Source organism: Marmota marmota, unplaced genomic scaffold (assembly GCF_001458135.2).
Source record: "Marmota marmota marmota unplaced genomic scaffold, marMar, whole genome shotgun sequence".
Lineage (NCBI taxonomy): Eukaryota > Metazoa > Chordata > Mammalia > Rodentia > Sciuridae > Marmota > Marmota marmota.
Window position 1 is genome coordinate 16,568,004 of NW_026000221.1, and position 22,592 is coordinate 16,590,595.

A 22,592-nucleotide genomic window follows, 5' to 3' on the forward strand; every position below is an offset into this window, starting at 1 on the left:
TTGCCAGTTCCATTGAGAAAACAAAGGGGACGGGATGCCAGATACCACGGAGAAGACTTTCTACTCCTATGCAAGGTTATTTTTTGTTTGTTTGTTTCCTTTTATTTTTTACAAAGTCCGAAATTACTTATTCCCAACTTTGGATTTTTAAACAATATTTATAAAAGTTCTTAATTTAAATTTAATGATTTTTTTTACTACAACTTTGTTCTTATTTTGCATTTTGTTAAGTAGATACATTATTCTTGATATTACTTTACTATTACAGTCAGATTCTGATTTAAAAGTTGAAGGCAATACAAAATGTGGTGTCCTCAATAATGTGTTTAATGCTGCAGCTGCAACCCTGAATGTCCAGTTTACTTAAAGTCTAACCTATTTGGACTCCCTTTCCTAACCTAAGGGCTCTGGTTTTACATATGCTTTCAGCAAGCTCCTTATTGTGATGTCTATATCCCATGGAAAGTAAGAGAAAGATGTTACTACTTCCATACCTAAAATTTTCACAGAAACACACACAAAAATGTGATATATCTCTATTTAAAATGTAATCTAATTTTAGAATGACAAAAGTTTTCTAAAATGAATCAGATATATATGAACTTAAGAATTATAACTAAGTTGCATATTGAAATACCGATTAATACCTGGCTATTGGCAATGAAACTGTGTGACTTTGTTAAATTAATATGCATTCTCTGCTGAGATTTGAAGTATTTTTCTCTTTACCAATATTTTCATGTTTTATGATAAATATACATGATTGTTAGAGAAAAATAACATCAACTTTATCAGTTGTGTTCTACAAAAAGGTCTATTGGTTGATGAAAACATTTTTTACAGATGGATTTGTCTTATTCCATTCCAAATATGAATGGATAGTAATTTCATTATGTGTTTCATTACCTGTAGTAATTTCATTTGGATCTAGCAGAAGTAGACTAAGTCTAAAATTATAGAACTGCTTAAAAAACATTTTCTGCTCTACAAGGTGAGAAATTGTTTTGGAAATTTCAGTTTGTCAAGATCAGTTTGCCTTATCCATGAGTAACTGTAAAGAGAAATTATTTCTAGCTGCACATTTGTTCCAAGTACATATAGCTTTATATAATCAACAGAAATAGGTACTTTGGAGCTAAATAACATCAGAAGAAAAAGAGAAATATTAGGTCACTAGATGGTGCCATAATGTTATTTTTTACTTTATTGTCAGGAACTTCAGAATGTTATTACAGCCATTTTTAAGAGGTATCATGTCAGGTATTATATAGCACAAGAAAGAATATTAACAACATAGATAATTTAGAGAGGAAATATTTATTGTAAAAAATGAGTTATATTAGATTGTATTGAATTAAATTGGATTAAAGTCATCCATAAGCACACTGGACAAGTTTTGATGAAATCAAGATAGAAATATTTAATATAAAGAAATAATATTCTATGCTTATTTTTAGATTTTTTAGTAATTTTATTTGTAAAATCACTTCAAATTTCTCAATATATATGTGGGTGTACAAACAGAAAATAGTGCTTCTTCTTACTCAAAAAAATCACAATTTCCTTATCAAACAAGGAAGTCTCTCTCTCTCTCTCTCTCTCTCTCTCTATATATATATATATATATATATATATTACATTTTTTTATTGGTTGCTCAAAACATTACAATGCTCTTGACATATCATATTCCATACATTTGATTCAAGTGGGTTATGAACTCCCATTTTTACCATGTGTACAGATTGGTACACAATCACATTGGTTACACATCCACATTTATACATACTGCCATATTAGTGTCTGTTTTTTTTAATAGTGCATTCAAGAATTGAATCCAGGGACTCTCACTTGCTATGCAAGTACTCTACCAGTGAGCTAAACCCCAGTCCTGTTCATTTTTTTTTATTCTAAGTTAATGAGTGAGTCTGGCCTTGAACTTGCAATCCTCCTGTATCAGCCTCCCCAGTAGCTTGGGAATTCCAGATGTGCTCTTGGTCCTGTGCCTTTTAATCATGAGATGGGAGATGGTGCAGATGCATAAAACATAGGTGGCTATAAATAGTATCTGCTTCTAAGACATTCTACCAAATGGTTGATATTAGAAAAAAAAAAGTATTACTAAAGTGATAGTCTTTCAAGTTAGCAAAATATACCCCACATGAAGAAAAGCAAATGTACATTCTTGTTAGAAATTTCAGTCCTTGTGGGGAAGATTATAGATACAAATTCTATGCAGAGGAAAAGGCACATATAAACAGCCAAGGGTTTATTCACATCTCTGAACTTACCTAGTGTCATAATTACTCAGCAGAGAAAAGGAGCAGTATGCATTCTCCAGACCTTAACTACCATTTCCCTTTTCAAGTTCAAGAGGTTTAACAGTTTTGAAAACATAATGGTGGAAGAGAGAAGAAAAACTAACAGTCTCAAAGTGCTTATCTCCCTCTCTTATTATTGGATGCAGTGTAAGTGTGTACTATTAGTTCCCCCTTTTAAGTGAGCTTGCTCTTTCTACATTATCATGCAATATGAAAACTGATTTTTGTCAACCCAGATAAAACAGCAAGGAACCTTTCAAAAAAAAAAAAAAAGGTGCGAATTTCACTGTCAGATGGATTTAGATATATCTTTGATAATAAAATTCCATGTTCCCTAAACACTGATCTGAGATGTTTCTGAGGATAAATCCATTCCTTCCAGGAAGAATCTGTGTGATGTTGCCAAGATCATCATTTTTAACTGTCACAGTGCAGTACTCTGATGGATTTTGGACTGATTGCAGAGAAAGGAGGAAAACTTTTTTTTTTTTCTAGGAAATGTTTCTTCTCCATTTTAATTAGACAAGATAACTGTTTTTCTTACCCTTAATATAAATCACACGCCATCCTAAACTTGGCAATTTAATATCTATAATATATTAATACTTGGGAATTGTTTATAGCCTTCTGCAACTTCATTTTGGGGACGGGCTTTATTAAATGTAATTCACATTGAGGTTGGGCCTGTCTGACTTAGGTGAAGATGGAGTTAACATGGATTATTTATAGGGCTGCTTGATAGCCTATTTTACAGCATGTTTCCCTGGGGATGTCAGTTTGTAACAACCTCTTTCTTCCTTGATGGCTATTAATGATATTTGGCACTGCATACTTAACAGACTATACAATTAAACACAGGCTTTGACATTTTGACTGTGCCTTGGCTGAAATGATATGTGTGACTGCTGAGACTCTTATCCTAATTCACAAGATTTTGTTTGATAAGCATAGGCACCAAAACAAATAAAATATTCTGAGCTTTTGCTATAAAATATTGATTTTCAGTCCAAATCAACGTTTACTTTGAATCCACTGATTGATCTAGGGTTTTCCCATGAAAGAGTTTCTTGTTTTCTTTTTTTGCCATCCAAATGGTTTCACTGGTACTGGAGGGATATCATTTACTAGGCACAATGGTCAATGCTTTCTTTACATACGTGGTCTCTTATTAGCCATATTTTATGGATGAGAGAATAGATGCTTAGAGGTGGTTAAGTGATCTCCTCAAATTCACAGATTTATCACAGAATATGGCAAAAAGCTAAAGCTACACCTATATCACCTGCACCCTTGTACATTATGTTGGGCTTATGATAATAGAGTGAACTATTAAACCTTACCTATGCTTGGAAAACAAAGAAAGAGTTTGATGACATGAAGTGGCTACAACTTGAAAGTTTTTAAGTAAAACTTTATCTAAAAAATTGTAATTAGTTTCATCTTGGGTAAATTATTTGTAGCTTTCCAGAAGCCTCATTTCGACTACCATTTTGAATTTCCCAGCATCTATTTCTCTCTTGTTTTTCTTTCCTCTCATTTGCTACCATATTTAGAGCTGACAATTAATGTAGTCCAACCTAACCTGATCAATGGTAGAAGAGGTTCCCATTAGTGCCATTGGATATCAGGAATTTACATTTTCATGAGTGTGAGCCAAACACTCAAAGGAAGAAGTGAGGGGACAAATGTCTTGACAATTGTGCACCAGGGGAATTTCAATGACGTTCTGGCACAGGGTGCCTTCCAGAACCTCCTTCTTTACCTGGGATCCCACCAGTACTTCATACCTTTTATGAATCTAAGCTTCATTGTCAATAAGGTGATAATATCTCATTTCATAAACTTTCTGATAGTTTTCTTGAAGATTTATTAATTTCAGTAACATAGATAAAATAATAGGCACAATGTATGACATATAACAATATCTCACACATTAGGCATGACCCAACCTGAACATCTAAAAACATTCTCCATCAATACTATAAAAAAACATGCATACAGCTTGCACATTCCTAATCCCCCATTAGAAATTCAAAATGGTTCAGAATGCAAAATATTTTATGTGCTGAAATGAGGCCACTAGTTAAGAATTTCACATCAACGAAACTTTGGTTTCATGTACAAAATTATTTAGAATATCATATAAAATTACCTGCAGGCTATGTGCATAAGAAACATGAATACATTTCCTGTTTAGACTTGGGTCTCATTCCCAGGACACCTCATTATGTGTATTCAAATGTTCCAAAATTAAAGAAAAAAAACAATCTGAAATACAAAATACCTTTTGTCTGAAGCATTTTATAAAGGGATCCCCATCACATTCCACCATCATCATTATTATCCAAAGTACAGGTATGAAGACATGAATTGGTGTGAATATACTATGTATACAACCAGAGATATGAAAAATTGTGCTCTAAATATGTAATAAGAATTGTAATGCATTCTACTGTCATAAAAAAAAAAAACCAACTTTAGCCTTTCAATCATGACTGGGCTTTAATTTAGGACTGTTCTGTCTAAACCTGGCTTCTCAGACCTTCTCCAGGGTTTTCCCATGAAAGAGTCCTATTACATGTCTTCCCTTGGTCACTTCGTTTTCTCCTGATGCTAGAGTTTGTTTTCTCCACCTCCTGTTCCAGGAGTCACTGTTCGAATGACAGTATTTTCTCGGGGTTTCCTAGTTTGATTTTGAACAAAGAGATTATCTAATCCTTGAGAGTGAGACTTATCATAATTCCACCAATACTAAAAATTGGAGGTTTCAAGGTAGCAGGGCTATGAAGAAGCAGTGTGCAATGCAGAGGATAAGAATGTCATTATTTAAACTATGTGGGGATTTAAATTGAAATGTGTTTTGAAAAGGCACCATCCCTGTTTATACAAGGCTCTTTAGAAAAGGATTTAAAGTTACAACATACAGATTAGCTGCACACATTTTCTTACACCAGCTCTGCACGTGCTGATCAATGAGGCATAAAGATATAATTGGTTTATAGACACATTTGTTGGAATGTATTTACCAGGCTCTTAAATACCACCATTTAAGTTTGAGCCTAAATCATCATCAAATGAATTTCAGCATTAAAAAAAAAAAGGAGTTTCTCTGAGATATTATTTTAATTTATTTGTAGATGAATATTAAATTGTTTTCATCTTATTCTAAGAAATTCAGTATAAGGAATGCCAAGAAGGAATTAATTAAAATTCAATTTGGCAGTACAATGTCTTTATGGGAAAGTCCAGAGTCATGTCCTATAGAAATCATCAGACATGTAGTTTTTTTTTTTTTTCCATTTCTTTTTATTAAGTGGTTTGTTTGTATTCCTAGGTCTGGTGAAAGTTATAATTGCCCTGAAAAGAAAGGCAGAAATGAAAATTTGGCAGTGTTGAGACCTTGTTTTCTGGATGCCTCCGTCTTATTCTTGATTAGTCCCATTTCAAATCCTACATAGAAAATAATGCATTGAACATGAGTTCTCCTTGTTATACAACTCTCTGAACTCAATCCCTCCTGGTATTTCTGCCTTTCATCTCTATTTACAGCCAAGTCATATTTGCATTCTAATGGCAATAAATACAGATTCCCCCATTGGCATGGAGAGTGTGATGACTCACTAAACTCTATTCCATGTAGGACTTCAGAATCCATAGCGTCAGGCAGGCAGCCACTGCCAATTGGTTGATGTGGACGCATGGAATGAGTATTATTTGTCAGCCTTATTATGAAACATTAGGTAAGGATAATAACACAGAAGATGAGATCATTAGATGCAAACATTTAAACATTTTGTGAATGCTAACTAAAAAAGATGCATATCCTAGGGAAATAATGGCATAACAGGAATATAAAGTAAATTTTAAAATTAAAAATATAATTATGTCTTTATTGATCATGAGAATTATACTTACAACTTTTTCCATGGGTTTTTGCCAAGAATTCCCATTATTACGGTGTTATCATCTCATTTAAATCTTATAGCCATTCTTTCATGGAGATATCACTATCTCTTTTGGATGGAAGACAGATAGACCATAGATTGGCTGTGTTTCTTAAGGGCATAAAATTAACAATGTAAAATCAAGGTTAAATCCCAAAATTCTATGATTCTTTATCTTACTTTTTATTTTTATAAATGTACTTTATTCTGTGAATAAGCACCAGTAAAAAATATATACTATTAAATTGGCAGGAGGAAATTTATTTTATTAGAATTACATATTTAGGACTATTCACACAATTCAATAAAATTAATTCCAGAGGATTATGATATGCTAATATTAATAATAGTTTAATCTTAAATGTACTTTTTGTACATCTGTGTGCTAAATGCTCTGCCAAACCATTTCAGTAGTTTCAAAAAATTCACCCATTGTTATCATTTATAAAATTCTTTAAATTAAGTGCTATTAAAAAAATAAATAAAAATAAATTAAGTGCTATTCAATTTCCATTTTATCAGTGAGGAAATTGAGGTGTGGACAGGTGACAGTTTGTTAAGCTGAGAAAGTGAGAGATGGGGTAGGTTCTATGTCCAGATTCACTATGTATGCAGATTTTCAAATGTTATCTGTATATTGAAATAAACATGTCTTCAAAAGTATATGGGGCCAGGTGCAATGGTGCATATGCTTGTAATCCCAGTTGCTCCGGAGGCTGAGGCAGGAGGATCACAAATTCAAAGCCAGCCTCAGCAAAAGCAAGGTGATAAGCAAACTCAGTGAGACTCTGCCTCTAAATATAATACAAAATAGGACTGAGCATGTGGCTCAGTGGTTCAGTGCCCCTGAGTTCAATCCCTGGTACCCAGGGGGAAAAAAATGTATATGGTATCCAAATGATTTTCCATCACTCCTTTCTCTTTTTTAAGGTTACATTGCAAAAATACAGACACTGCTCTGCTTTATCTAAACAACTGTTTCTACTTGTCATTCTCTGTTGTTTTGTTTTCTTTAAAAACATTCCACTTGCCTGGTGCAATGCCACACACCTCTGATCCTAGCAGCTTGGGATAGTAAGGCAAGAGAATTGTGAGTTCAAAGTCAACTCTAGAAATTTAGCAAGACCCTAAGCACCTTTAGTGAGATCCTGTCTCAAAAAATAGAAAAGGGCTTGGGACATGGCTCAGTGGTTAAGCAACTCTGGGTTCAATTCCTGGTACTGGAAAAAAAAGACAAAACAAATATATATGCATATACATACATATATTCTCACTATGTCAGTTAAGTTGATATGCTAATAAGTCTGCTTATTTGATACTCAAATCCAAATAGTATTAAAAATAATTAAAATATTATTTATGTATTAAGTGCCTATCTATTTCATGAAATGAAAAATGAAAATAATTTTTAAGGATGTATTATAAATAGTGATAAAAATGTCCACCAATCATTAGAATTCACTAAAGCACTTTTAAGTCTGTATAGCAATGCATTTCTGAGATTACAAATAAAACCATCTTAACTGTAGAAACCATCCAGGGAACTGTTAAGTGCTTTAAAAATACTTGCTATGATAATGAGAAGACAATGTCCCATCAATCACTCTGTTTACCTATGCATTGAAGACACTACAATGATTTCAATGAATTCTGGCCAAGATTTTCCCAAGAGGTTGGTCAACTATACACAGACGTTTTATATGGTGTCTTAAATGCATGAGTGTACATGTGCCTGCCTCTGGGTATGTTTGTGTGTGTGCATTTTACATGAAAAATTTACTCTAATGCTTATTGAAAAAAAAATGATTTCATCAATGTAAATTATTAAGACAACTGAAACTGAAACTTCAATAAAACAGACTACAATCTACCCTGGATCCTTTCTGAAAGTTGTTAGGAAAAAAATCAGAACTTATGCAAAATGGCAGTCTCAATACATAAAATATGTAATACATTTTATTAACAATTAGTAATAAGTGGTATTTCTTAAGTGTTTTCCACATAGTAGGCACTATCTGGTTATATAGATACTAATTTATTTAATGTCCATCATAACTTCATGAAATGGATGCTATATTCCCAATTTTACAATGGAGTAAAGTTTGTCCAAAGTCAGACCCCTAATGAGGGTTGATTATGTTCTAAAACTGTGCATCCCTGCTTGGTTCAGAGCTTATGTATTGAATCTCACTCATATGCCCCATTATGCTCCAGAGCTCATGCTTTTAAGGATTAAATTCTGCTAACTCAGTGAGTGAAAATATTTTTAAAGGAAAAAAAAATTTAAAAAATGATTAACAAGAAGAGAGTCTTGAAGAATGGCAGAGCAACACTAAATCTTTTTGTAATGAAAACACAAAAAAAGAAAGCAAAATAAAAATAAATGAAAAATGGAATTACGAGATAAAGCAACTGAATCACTGAGACAAGGGCTACACTTTCTCATTTTGCTGAAATATTATGGTTTAATTGATGTATTTTTCCAGTATTTATTGGATGGTGAATAAGATAGGGTTAATTTTTTTCTTGGAGATAAATGCTGTTGGAAAGAGAAAAGTAATTAAAATACACACACACAGATATAGAAATGGTACAGATATGGAAATAAATATGGATATGATATAGATATAGATTTAGATTTAGATTTCTATACACATATGAGATCATGCTACGTATTGACAGGCATCTCAACAAAAGTAAAGAATATAGTATGTTGTACCAGTAAAGGGGAATGGGAAACAAGGTTGCTGATGTGTCCCCCCATAAGTTTCAATGCCCTTGGCCTTCTAATGAACCACACCTGGACTATTTGACCTTCAGGTTAAAGAAAATGCTGTGCCTCCATTCTCAGAAAGGAGGAACTCCCTGAAATTAACCTCTCACTTCCAACACCAGAAGACCTGTTTGACACTGATGGTCAAGTGTGGGATTATGGAAGTGTTTGACATTATAGAAACTAAAATCCCTTGCCTCCATCGGGGGGAAAAATGCTCAGAATCTAATGTATACTCCACAGTCCCCCTATATGATCAGGCTTAAGTTACCTTTACTAGAGTTTACTCACCAGGCATCTTCTCCTTCCATTTCCTGATTTTCCAACAACCCACTCAGATTATTTGGGGAGTATGTCCTTAATAAATCTATAGTAACTCACTGTCCTAGTTTATTTAGGAATGTGGGCAAAGACAGACAGACAGAGATGGTAGGTTATTCTACAATTTGACCTCCAAGAAACTGATTTAGACCATCAGGGAAAACCTCTCCAAGTAGACAGTTTTTAAGCTGAGGAGATAGCCATGTGCAGAGATGGGAGGAGTTGTATTCTAGGCAAAGAATATAGTGAGTTCAAATGGCAGGAAAGGTAATTAATGACACATTCAGCAAGAAAGACCTGTGGCTGAAGCAATATGTGGGCAAGTGTGTGATAGCTGAACATAAGTAGCCTGTAGGGATCTGGCAAAAAGGTCAAGAAAAAAAGTTTGTTTTATCAAATTACATAAACTGTGGATAATCTTGTTACATAGAATAAATACATACACGTGTCCTTCTGTGTGTTTATGTGCATGTTAAAATGTAACAATAAACTTAATAAAATAAAAATAAAACCATGGTCGGTCTTGAAAAGGAAAATTCACTTTTGAAAAGGGTAGTCTTTTATCTAACTGTAAGTCTGGGTGTTTGGAACTTGTATCTAGGAGGCATATGTTTTGATAACAGGGTTGAACATAAATCCATTGGAGAACTGTTTGCATAGAGGTATACCAGGTTCCTCTTGCTTGATTTACCACTGTAGAAGACAGAACAAGGACGGTTTTTGTTTATAGCTTCTATAGTGAAACTATGACTTGAGGTGTTGTGGGGTTTTATTTCTATCTTCAGTACCTCTGCGGCAAAACCTCACTTGTAGTTTCCAGGAGATGCATCATGGAAGAGCTCTGCAGAACTCTAAAGTTGAGTAGTTCTGGAGAGGTTCTTGGCTATGCCACTTCTTTGATCTTTGCTTTCTTTTTGCTGTTGTTCAAATAGCATGATAACTTTTGAGCTCCTGAACCCTGGTTTCTTCATCTTTACAAAAGCAGATGTGAATGTTGGTCTGAGGGATAGAACCATTTTATGCAAATCACAGAGCATTATTGTCTCTGGTAAGCAAATTGATGCTTAAAATTTTCATAGCTACTGTGCCTCTCTGGACCATTAACCCTCTTCAGACATAAGGTATTGTAAAATGAGTTGCAGAAGATAATAGTTAGGAGTGGTTTGGAAAGTAAAAATATGAAACTTAGACTGGATTTCAAGAAGGAAAAAAAAAAAGCCTGTGGACTTCACAATATTGTCCCCAAGGACACTTTTCCTTATATTGTAAACTTTTGAATAAAAGAGTTTATTTAAGAAAATCCTTATGGGGACAAAACATAAATGATTTTACATTATTCCAAGAAAAAGTTGGAGAACCTAATAGGTCTTATTTGTTGGTAATTTTCATGTTTTTATTATAATTGAAATGTGCAAAATGTAACCTTATACCTGAGGAAACATTGAGTCAAATTGTATTATTGACACATCCATGTAGCCTTTATTAACTTGAATAAAAGTACATTCACAAGAAATTAACCCTCTATATGCTTATACAGAATCACCTTTCTACTATTTTCTAAATACTCTTGCAATTAATTCTCTTCTGGGGAGTTAATGAGCTTACTTTAAATGCTCTAATGCATAAAAGTAAAATAGACCTACACATAACTCTGTACTAAAATATTCCCTCATATCTAATATACATATCTATACATAAATATTAAAAAATCAAATATATCATTGAAGTGTGTGAACAATATTTGCCTTATAGATAGCTTAATTTAGCTGGCACAAATTTCATTCAAAGAATAGGAAATAATAGTATGTAGACAGAAACCCATTTTATATAAAGAAATTTTCTAGAATACCAAATTGTAAAAATGGCCAGTTGGAAAGGTCAATAACTTCTGAGTTTATACACACAAAACACCAGCAGTATCACTTTATAATGTCTCGTTGGCAAATTTATTGGAGCATCTTATGGCTGGAATAATGAGATAATTTTACTTTCAAAGTAGAGGTTAGTAAGCTAATTAACTGACTTCCTAAAGAAGGATTTTGTGTGGCACTAAAAAAAAAAAAAAGATATAAATTTGGTGGGAGGTGGGAGGGATTTTGAAATTGGTTAAATTTCTGGCTTCGTTCTTCTGGTCTTTCTACATCTAACATGTAGTTGAATAAATACATAAATTATTGAACAAATACCTGATACATAATACCTGGCCAAATTCATATGGTCACAAATTTCAGTTCAAAAGGCTGCATGCACTCTTCATTTCTCTAGGGAAGATGGGGAATTTGGCAATAAAAACCTCAGTTTTTCCCCAGAGGAAATGAACATGGGATCTTGAAAAACAGGCTCTACGTTTTTATGCCTCATGGTCATAAAGTGATATATTGTATTCTTTTCTCCTCAAGGGCCAGGCAGTGCTCAGGATTGAATTAAATGGAGACAATTTTACGAAAATCAGACCCACATGAATTCAACAGAATTAAAGGTACGCATATGTGGGCCTTGACTTCCATTGCTATTTGGATGATAACTGTATGAGATGTTCAAATATTACCTGTAGGAATATTCAGTGGAATGGAAAAAAAAATTAAATAGTGGCTTTCATTTTTTAGATTTCTCTGCAAAGTCAACTCCAAGGCAATAGTCTCCCACATCACTCCCTAACTTTCCACCTCTGGGGCCTTCTTAAAATCGCCCCTGGAAGTGACTGGTGTTCCCTTCCCAGGACTGAGGGTGACGCTCCGGTCCCTCTGATTTCAACCAACATGTCAGCGACCTCTTGAGCAGCTTTTTCTCAGTCCACAGATTCCCACCTCATACTTTCCCTTAGCTGAGCTACCCACCTTGCTATCTCTGAGCTGCTCCTACCATTGCCTCTCCGGAGATCACCACTCCTGCCACTTTTTTTTCTTTTATCCCTTTTTTTCTTTCTCACTTTCCTATCTCCATCCTTTCTAAAACCAGCAACTTCCTTTTGAAAGTTTTCTATTCCAAGACTTCTTAAACACATTTGGCTCAAAGTTGAATGATACAGAAAGACTAACCCACTTTTGTGCTGGGAAGTAATGTTTTAGTTTCTAGTTATCTCCACCTAGGAGTCCACCATGCACTATATATCCTACCCACTCCTCTTACTTACACCCCTTTCAAGAACCCTAAAAACAGATCTCATTGTGCATTTGAGCTCATTACAAATATGTCATGGGAAAACTCACATATGAGGTAAAGTTTATTTGAGGATGGTCACAGGGTTCTAAATCAGTATCACATCTAAAACTTTACAGAGTTGTTTAGTTGTTTGTTTGTATATTTCTTCTCCTATTCCCTAATCTGCTAACTTGAAGATAAACATAGTATTTGGGGGCCAAAAAATATTTTAATTTAAAAGAAAGTAGGCAGTGCTTAAATCCTTGGATTCTCAGAAACAGCAGAAATAATGAATCCATTGCCATTTATGAAGACTACCAGACTTCTTGGTAATGAGAGACCATGGGGTCAATGGATTTCTCAGAGAAAACGGGACTGGAATTGATCATTAAAGGAGACTTGGTATTTGAACAAAGTGGTTAGTACCTTAGCCAACCCCAACAGAAAATCTTTGACCACAATGAAATTATTTAATCCCTGCAAACTTTTTTATTTCCTCTTCTGCATTCCTTCCTTTGCTTGTTGCTAATTATGCCTAGCACCATGCATAGCATCCTTAGGTTTTCAATAGATACTTGTTGAATACACTTAGGCTGTTCTAATATATAATGCAGTTTTATTGCAAACTCTTACACATGGGTTTCTGTCTTATCATATTGCTTAAAGCTATTTCACAGAATATCAGTGCTTGAAGAAATGTTTGGGGTCACCTATATCCTTCCTTTTTAAGGGGGGAAACTCAGGACTAGATTGAAGGTATCAATGTCTTAAAACTATGTATATTTTTGCTAAAAAAGAGACATGTTAGTCAAGAAGTTCTAATGATAAGCAGAAGTCAGTTTCACAGAGGTCATTTAGTTTCAAGTCAAAGGAATACCCTTGAAGGCTATTGAAGAAGAAGAAAAAAAGCAAAAAACAACAACAAAAACAACAACAACAACAACAAAACAACAACAAAAACAAAGGCACAGGTATGCCAGGGTTTAGGAGGCAGACAAAACAGAAAACAAACAACAAAAGTGACACTGCATACCCCAGTTACTCTCATGCTAATAAAATAGTGATTTTCTCCATCTTATCTTTTAGATCCTACCCTTCAAATAAGTTTTCCATGTAAGAGCTGCTTATAAACCACAACTGCATACATGCTAATTGGATTAGCAGCCTGTTACTGTTAGCAATGTGCAGAGGGAGTATTTTTCTGATTGTGTTGTCCTCCTTTCTGTTTTGTTCTGCTTTGTTTCATGTAGCCGTAAACACTGTTCTCTTACATAGCAAGGGTCATCTGTAGGGTTTTTATGACGGAAGAAATTAAAGCAGAACTTAAACTAGTCCCAACTCATTCTAATTCAAGGAGTACTGAGATGACAAATTATCTTCTGCTGAAAATCGGATGCTTCCATTATTCTGTCATCTACTGAAACCTTTCAATCAAATCTTATGGCATGCCTAGCCCTCTCCTTGGCTGTGAGAATACAATGGGGGAGGAAATGCATATACTACCTGCTCACAGGGAGCAGGTTAAAGAAAGAGAGCATTCATGAAATGCTCATATGAATGGATTAATAAAAATAAATGTATGAACAAATGTACACACTGAGATCATGTGCTAGGAATGACAGCATCGTGACACTATGAATGCAAAAGGCCAAAGTTAGAATGAGAAAGGGAGAGAGTAAAAGAGAAGAAGGGAAGGAGGAATGAAGCAAGGGAGAGAGGGAGGGAGGGAGGCAGGCAGGCATGCAGACCTTACTTTTGTCTTTTCGTTGGTAGCACCTGGGATGGTTCCTTGAAATGTGACATTAAAGCCAAAACCTAAATAATGAGTATCAATTAATTTTGGGGAAAATTTATCTATTTAGGCTCTGGGTATTGTGTGTGTGTGTGTGTGTGTGTGTGTTTAGTTTATAATAACATAGAATGTAGATATTTTTGTTCTGTTTTGCATTCAGAACAAAATTGATTTTTTTTAAAATAAGAACATCTAAATTCAGGTTTAACTTGCATACTGACTTAATGGAATTGCTTTGAGATCAATACCCTTTCAACTCTAGGTGTGCTTAGTAAGAGGCACTCAAGGTTGCTAATCTACTTCAGCAAGATACAGTAGTATCAGAATCTGATGATGCAGAGGCAAAGCATTAAAAATGCAAGATAGAAACAGAATAAGAAGTGCATTACCTCTCATGATACCATTCTGCCTTCTGTGGCGATAATACAAGATTGGAAAGTAATATAGTACTAATAAAAAAAGATACTTCTAAAAAACATAAGCATCCTGAATGCCCGTATTTATGTATGTTTTCCCTCACATTTCAAAAGCATTTGGAAATTCTTTAATCCTTCATTAAAAGATCAAAATGAATTTTTGCAGAGTTAAGAGAAGAATTCATTTACAAGCAACCTTGTTATCAGTCTTGGTGAAAGTCTTACTTGAAATCAATACATAAATTACTTATTGGGCTGACAAAGGAGGGCCTCATTAAAAAAGGAGCATTAGTGACCCAGCTCATTAGTGTGGATGACCAAGTGGAGGGCATGCCTTTTCTGGACCAAGAGGTGGCCAGAAAGGGTCTTGGGAGGTCCTGTGAGATTAGTAGTGTTAACCATAAATATCTTCATTCATACATATTTAAGATAAACATCCATATGAGAATAGCATGTTTCATAAAAATTCCTGAATGTTAAATTCTAAGAAATTTGTAGTCTCGTTGAAGACAAAAAGACTGATTCTAAGTGGAAGCTATTGCTGTATATTTGTGTTTGAAGGGAAAATTTATATCTTGGAATGCTTGTCCCCAAAATAGAGCCAATCACATGAATGCCATCGGAATAAGACACTTATATTTGGTAAGCATAAATTCACACTCAAATGCCATTTCCCTAATAACCACTTTAGTTGTTATTCTTGTTTGCCCTGGAAATACTAATGCAATGATAATAAGAAAATGTTCTTATATTTTCCACTAAATTTAGAATTTTAGTAATTGAAACACAGATGCAGGGGCTTTGGCAGGAAATTAATTTGGTGTTAAGTGCCTTGCTAGTGTTAGATATGCATAGTTACTCAACATGGACATATTGTTTGTACCAATGCTGATGTGCACATGATGCCACACACCTGTCCATCCACCCACACAAATAAAACTGAAAACTCAAAGAAACGTGGGCTGAAAGTATATAACATATTAATGCAGAATTATGATTTGTTATCTATAAGTATGTTCTTTAGGATTTTACATAAATGGTTTTTCAAGAATTCTGTTAAATTTTGTCTTTGTAGCAAACATCAGCTAAATATACTATATAACATTCAACAACCGACATTCCTTTAATGCTGAAATTTTACTTTTTCCTGTGGGTGAAAGAAGTGGGGAAACATGGATTGAAATCTCAGATTTTTTCCTGCCTTTACAGAATAAAATTTTGCTTGTTACCGTAATGAACTAAGTTACTTACTTGCTCCCATTAAAAAATGATTAGAGACTATTGTAATCTAGGCAGTATACCTAGATTCCAGGTATAATGTGTCAGGAAGACAAAGAAATGGCTAATGAGAGGGGTTTCCTTCCTTGGAGAGTCTATAATCTAGTGATAAACAGGTGTTGATAAATAACTTCAGTGACATAATTACTTTTTAGGAAAATGATCCAGTTTTGAGAGGAGTCATTGGTCAGTAGTGTTAACCATGTGAGGTGAGAATTTCAGAGAAGAGTCCCCTGAAGAGTTAACCTTGGCACTGTAATCTGAGGAATGTTTAGGGGCTAGATAGAAAGCTGTGTTGGGCTAAGGGCACTCCTGGTATTGGAAAAGACCTGCACAGTGACCTCAAATGACAAAAGGCTTAGCAAATTTGAGGATAGAAAAGTAGTCCTCAAGGTGACTATAAGAGACTTATAGGGGAAAAGATGGGGAATAAGCCTATAGAGTGAGAGCACTACCCAGAAGTCATGCATTTTGATCTTTAGCCTAAAAAAATTAAAAAAAAATATTTAAGAGTTATAGTCAGAAATGTTGTAGACAGGTTTTCATTTTTAATCAATTGTTCTATCTGTTTTGTGGAAAACATATCACATGAATGATTTTGGAAGAGACAATTTTGTGTGCTAATCCAGACCATATACAATAATTCTTGGTTAGTAGGAAGTGGAGAGAAGAGAAGGAGAATTTTGTTATACTTTTGAAGTAAAAGTCATGGGAATTATTGACAGATGAGACAGAGAGAGATGATAAGATGATTCCTAGTTTTCTAAGTTAGGGTCACATCACAAGAGACTATACATAAGTTTATGGTTTTTATAATCACTAATGGGTGATGTCAATCTGGAAGATGGATAATGCTCATAGATTTTAGAGAAGAAATTGTGTATAAAATATAAAAAGTCAATCATTAAGGAGCAATTAAAGCCATGTGCCGCGACCCCTCGCCGGCAAGGGAAAACACGACACAGGATTCTTCTTTCAGCAGTTTATTCAGGCCTTGATTCATGTATCATCTTCTAGTGACCCGTCGTCGAGCGCCCAAGCACAGCCTAATAAAGCCTCCAGCATACCAATCTTAAGCTGCCACGTGGACCTCTCTCATAGGGTGGTAAGGGATTGCGTGCCAATTCTCCATATTAGGAGTTGTTTATCACAGGCCACAGTGGAAGCCGGCACCATCTTCTAATGGCGGCCACGGTCTAATTAGAACGGCTCACCACAGCCATGGACATAAATGAATGGAAAAAATGTACAGGATATGCCTTAATTAGCATTTGTTCTACAGCATTTAGAAATGACTCCTAAATTGCATTGGCTTACCATAAAATTTTTACTTTCCTATTTTTGTTTTTCTTATTTACTTGAATGTATGTATATATGTGTGGGCTTTTACTTTGAATAATGTTACAAATTACAGATGATTGAGGAACTTCACTCCACTTAGTCTCTCAGAGAACCAGGTGGATGGTAGCCCCATCTTGTAGTTCACAATATCTCAAATTGGGGCAATTGTCCCCCAGAGAATGGTTGGCAATGTTAGAATATATTTCCTTATTGTCACAACTGGAGAAAATGTTAGAGGGTTATAGAGGGTACTGGTCAGAGATGCTCCTGAACATCCTACAATAGGCAAAACCCTACTGCTGCTCCACCCCCAAACAGATTGTCCTAGCTCACGATGTCAATAGCATGAAGACTGAGAAGCCCTGTGGTACCTGTACCAAGAGCACACACTTTGATGGCACCATGGGGAAGAAAACTGCTAGGTTCTCAATGGTTCTTTTTTTTTTTTTTTTTTTTGGTACTGGTAAATATACCCAGATTAACCACTGAGCAACATCCCTAGCCCTAATTTATATTTTATGCAAAGACAAGATCTCCCTGAGTTATATAGAGCCTCACTAAGTTAACTGAGCTGGCTTTGAACTTGCAATTCTCCTGCTTCAGCCTCCTGAGCCACTAGGATTACAGGTATTTGCCACCTTGCCTCAGTGCTTCATTTTGGAAACAAAATAAATCACTCTGTCTGCCACTGTCAGAGTCATGTGCCTCTGCTTAAATGCAAGAATTTTGGAAAATATGGTGAAGTAGATGACATGTTTTATAAGGCACACGAGGATTTCCATGATCTAAAAACAGGATCATACTGTAAATATATAGTGCCATTAGAAGCCCATCTCTTTAATTTACGGTATGAAAGTATCAGAGCAGTGGACGTGAGCAAGGTTGACATCTGATCCAAATGCTGTGAGAATAAATGTGAGTCTGCCAATGATTTCAGACAATCCTGCTCTCACATTGAGGTATTCACTGAAACCTAGTGAAAGGCAATATATTAACTTTCCCATGTAATTTTCTCAGATATGTGTGAAAGTGGAATTCATTATACTTGAGAATTGAATATTAAGGATAATTAAAGAATTTGGCAGCTCTTTTATTCTTAGCATTAGCTGGGAAAATTCCAGTGTTCACCAAATGTAGCAAGTTTTCTAATTTCCAAGTCATTTTTTTTTCAAGTGGAAAAAGTGACTGAGAAACTATCTGCATTTTTTTTTATTCCAGAATATTCTGAACATCTAATGTAAGGACATAAAATAATTTTGGAACAAATCATAATGTGATGAATTTATCATCTAGTTATTTCCTTTTTCTAGCAGACATTTATTTCTTTGAAATTAAGATCTTACAGACAGTAGTGAGTAGGGCACAGTGTTGCATGCCTATAATCCCAGCTACTTCGAAGACTGAGGCAGGAAGATCACAAGTTCAAGACCAGTCTCTTCAGCTTAGTAAGACCCTGTCCTAAAATAAAAAAAATTAAAAAAGTGCTGAGGATATCGCATAATGATAGAGTGCCTTTGGGCTCAACCCTCAATTTTGAAAACAAATAATAAAATTATAGCAAAAGATGTTTTGTTAAAGCAGTGAAATGCAATTATCAAGGGAATAAATTGTAATGTACTGACCTAGAGGTCCATCTCTGTTGTCTGTTAGGTGTACATACCTTGGCTTCGTATTCTTTAAAATGACTGTCTACTTCAAAGGAGAAGATTGAGGATGATTTTTTTTTTCACAGCAAAGATCTTGACACCTTTCTCATGTGAAATAAGCAATGCAAGATTATTATTATTATTTTTATTTTATTATTAATTTCAGATTTGAACTAATCTTTCATTCTATGAGCAACAAGGCAGAGCACAAAGAATGGCTTCATTTCATCCTTGGATATGATGTTAAGACATTTGTGATCAAAGGTCAGAGGTTAGCATCCTGCTTTTTATTTGTTTCCTTGGTTATTTTATGAAGGTCATATGTCAATCAATGTCCAGAGAGGAAACAGAAACCATGTTAGTAATATAAATGATGTAATGATGTGATGAATTTAGTATCTGGCTTATTATTATAAGAGGGTAAAGAAGAAACTAAGAAGATCAAAAATTGCAAATGCAGGAAACAGAAAATATGTGCAAGCTACGGAAAAGTGAACAAAAATAAATAACTGAGAATTTAGAAGACTAAAGGCATGGGTCAGAGTGGTTTGTAGGAACTATTCACCAACAGGCAGAGGACTTTCTGCCACAGCTGCTAATCTTTTGCTTGTCAATTTACTGGCTTCCATGTAGGTACCAGGGAACAAAGACCAATCCTCCTATCCTGGTCTGTCCCTCCAATGCTGTCTGTCACCAAAGACTAACAGAGTTAAATAGGAAAGGAGAAATGCTTATAGGACCCAGCTCCAATATTATTAGCAGGAAAGTGAAATGTTGTGATTGATAACTACACAGCTAGTCCTGTGCTGGAGCTGATGATAACAGCTTGCAAGAGATGAATGTGGACACCACTTACCCATCCTACATTCAGTAACATCATGTAGATTGCTTGAAATTGGCCATAGGCAAAGTATCTAAGCAAAAGAAATCAGCAAGCATTATCATTTCATGCTTCTTGTTGTTGTTATTGTTGCTGCTGGAGAGGAAGATTCTTTTTATTTCTAAATCAGAACTCTTTACTTCTAAAATTGGTATGGAAATAGCATTCATTTCTCAGGAAGTTTGTGAGAATTAAATGAAATAATAAATACAAAGAGTATAACATAACCCTTGGTGCACAGCAAGAACTCAATGAATATTTCTGTAGATTGCTTAGTATAATGATGAGGTTGGAATCAAGAACCAACTAATATTCTCCCTGCAGAATGATTCTTTTTGAAATATAACTGATACACACTCTGCCAATTGGATATTCCAGATTATTTTTAAGAAATATCAGATCTTTGAAATGGTATATGTGCAATTGGTGTTAGCATACAATACTGATAATATAACTACATTTGTACAGGAAGTCATCTGCCTGATATACCTTAGAAATGATTAGTTCTTCAATGTCTTCAAACAATCTATTGGACTGTTCCCATTTTGCTATAATTTTATGCTACCATCCAGAAATTATTTTAATCTGACCTGAGAATTACCAGTAAATTATAACAGCAAATTTGAAAACAAGAGGATCAACTTCCCAAAAAACTGGTTGGACTTTGATTGGCATTCTATTTCTTAAAATGAAAAATGGCTCCTTTCTCTGTGGCCAGCGTGTGAAATGTTACAGAGGATGTATGCTACAGCTAAGGCACACATAATACATTTCTTTCAGTGAATAGGCAGTTGTCATGATATTTCTATTTATAAACCTGCCTGTGCCTCCTGACAGCTTTGGAAGAAAACAAATCCAGGTCTCAAAAAAACATGACAAAATAGTTGCTAAAGCAATTTCCTAGATGTTTCTGATCAAAGTAGGTTTGGAACTCACAGGAACCTATGGAGACCTGATTTAAAAATGCCATTGAGACTGACACAGACATCAAAGTCATTTGAAAAACAATCAAATAATTTATACTGAGTAAGTGTCTAATGGAAAGTACATTATTTGCTATTTTACAAATATTATTCTCACTATGTGGGGAGTAAATGAACTTTAATTCTGTGAGAAAAAAAAAGGTCCCATTTTCTCCACTGTATTGTTTTTCTAGATCTCAGTTGCTTCCAAAAGCAGGCTTAATTACTGGGGCAGAAAAATAATAAGAACAAAGGAATTGTTGAAAATGCTGAATGACAAAGTTAGAAATACATTTATTAAACTGGATTACCATTTAGTCATTTATATATGATGTTGTAAAATTAAACAATTATGATAAAAGGCCAAATAAAAAGGACTGAAAAATTATGTTTGCAGAGTTGTTTTTTTTTTTTTTTTACTTTTCAAAGAAAGCACACAAAAGGTAGACATGATAAGTTTATCAGGAACATTGCTACATTGTGGATAAGGTGGTAGTTCAGTACTAGAGCACACACCTTGCCTGAATGAGACCATGGGTTCAATCCATAACATGTGTGAACTCATGCATGTGTGCATATACACAGGATGTTAATATGACACAGAATACTAAGCGTTGAACTTTGGGAAAATTAAGGGACTTTTATTTCTCTCAAAACTTAGTTTTGTAGCAGCACACACATGACCTTATAGCACAAAATGAAATGATGGGTTTAATCTAATCCCAGCAGCTCAGGAGGCTGAGACAGGAGGATCAGAGTTCAAAGCCAGCCTCAGCAACAGCAAGACACTAAGCAACTTAGTGAGACCCTGTCTCTAATAAATACAAAATAGAGATGGGGATGTGTGTCAGTGTTTGAATGCACCTGAGTTCAAACCCCAGTTCCCCTGTCTCCACCCCCCCACACACACACACCAAATACTATGAACTTCAACACAGAGAAAGCAGAGGATTAAACCAGGCCCAGACTTCTGCATGACTGCAAAGGTCATAAGCCCATGAATGTGGCCCTGCTTTCAATTCGTCATGTTTGTGTGCAACTGAGCCTTTATCTTTCCAGCTGTAGGACCTTTTTTGGCTAAAGGTTCATTGATTTTTCAAACCTATCATTATAGCTCTCTAAGTTTGACCTCTGCTGTTCCTTTAATCACTCGCTGCCTTTCATTTGGAAAGTGTTTTCATGTCTTTGGATTTTAGTAAACTTCTTTATGAGGATCCTATTCTGCTGCAGTAGGATATAGGTCTCCGTTTTATTTTGTTTTGTTTCTGATGAAGAAAATGGGGACTGGCACATACATATTCATTGCTTGCCTCCAAAACACCAAGAACCGAAACCTGTACATCAGGTGGAGAAGGATGAATAAATTATGGTCTCTGCCTCAAAGAGCCTACAAACCAGGAGACAGAAATCCAAACAAATCAGCTCAAAAACAAAACACAGGGAGGTCTAGAGGCAAGATAGGGTGCAGGGGGCAAGAAGGGAAAGTACATTGTTACTGAGCTCTCATTCTTAACCAAAGGCATACATTGTCCATTAGAAATCCTGGATACATCTCCATTTGTAAGAGTTCTGCTTCTTGATTTCCAGAGCCATTTTGTTTTCCACAAGTACACAATTATTGCCCCAATTCCTACATCTGTTTCCAGACAAGAGTTCTCATAACGTGGGCAGTAGATGGTGGGCAGGGCCAGGCTGGAATGAGAATGTATCCTACCATGAAGCAGTACCATTGGATTTCATAGTTTATTGTGTGGTGTTCTTTTAAAGAGATCCCTGCAG